Here is a 753-nt window from a genome sequence, read left to right on the forward strand (position 1 = left end):
GGGAGAAGCATCTCTATCCCTGCCATTGGAGCAAACAACTTTGAGCTTAAGCCTCAATTAGTTTCTCTAATACAATAGAATTGCAAGTTTCATGGACTTCCATTGGAAGATCCTCATCAGTTCTTAGATGAGTTCTTGCAAATCTGTGACACTGTCAAGACCAATGGGGTTAACCCTGAAGTCTACAGACTTATGCTCTTTCCTTTTGCTGTAAGAGACAGAGCTAGAACATGGTTGGATTCACAACCTAAGGAAAGCCTGAACTCTTGGGAAAAGCTAGTCAATGCCTTCCTGGCAAAGTTCTTTCCACCTTAAAAATTGAGCAAGCTTAGAGTGGAAGTCCAAACCTTCAGACAGAAGGAAGGTGAATCCCTCTATGAAGCTTGGGAAAGATACAAGCAATTGATCAGAAGATGTCCTTCTGACATGCTTTTTGAATGGAGCATCATAGGAATTTCCTATGATGATCTGTCTGAACTATCCAAGATGTCATTGGATAGCTCTGCTAGATGATCTCTTTATTTGAAGAAGACGCCTGCAGAAGCTCAAGAACTCATTGAAATGGTTGCAAATAACTAATTCATGTACACTTCTGAAACGAACCCTGTGAATAATGGGATGGCTCAGAAGAAAGGAGTTCTTGAGATTGATACTCTGAATGCCATATTGGCTCAAAATAAAATATTGACCCAACAAGTCAATATGATTTCTCAGAGTCTGTCTGGAATGCAAGCAGCAACAGGCAGTACTAAG

The 753-nt window shown here is 40.5% G+C and overlaps 1 non-coding gene across 1 annotated transcript; it reads right to left on the reverse strand.

The window, feature by feature from the left end:
• Nucleotides 1-324: 324 nt before the first annotated feature.
• On the reverse strand, nucleotides 325-432 carry LOC112780561 (small nucleolar RNA R71). The gene has a single exon (XR_003191388.1). It is a non-coding gene; the product is annotated as a small nucleolar RNA R71 (small nucleolar RNA).
• Between the last annotated feature and the right edge of the window lie 321 nt (nucleotides 433-753).

This window comes from Arachis hypogaea, chromosome 19, assembly GCF_003086295.3.
Source record: "Arachis hypogaea cultivar Tifrunner chromosome 19, arahy.Tifrunner.gnm2.J5K5, whole genome shotgun sequence".
Classification (NCBI taxonomy): domain Eukaryota; kingdom Viridiplantae; phylum Streptophyta; class Magnoliopsida; order Fabales; family Fabaceae; genus Arachis; species Arachis hypogaea.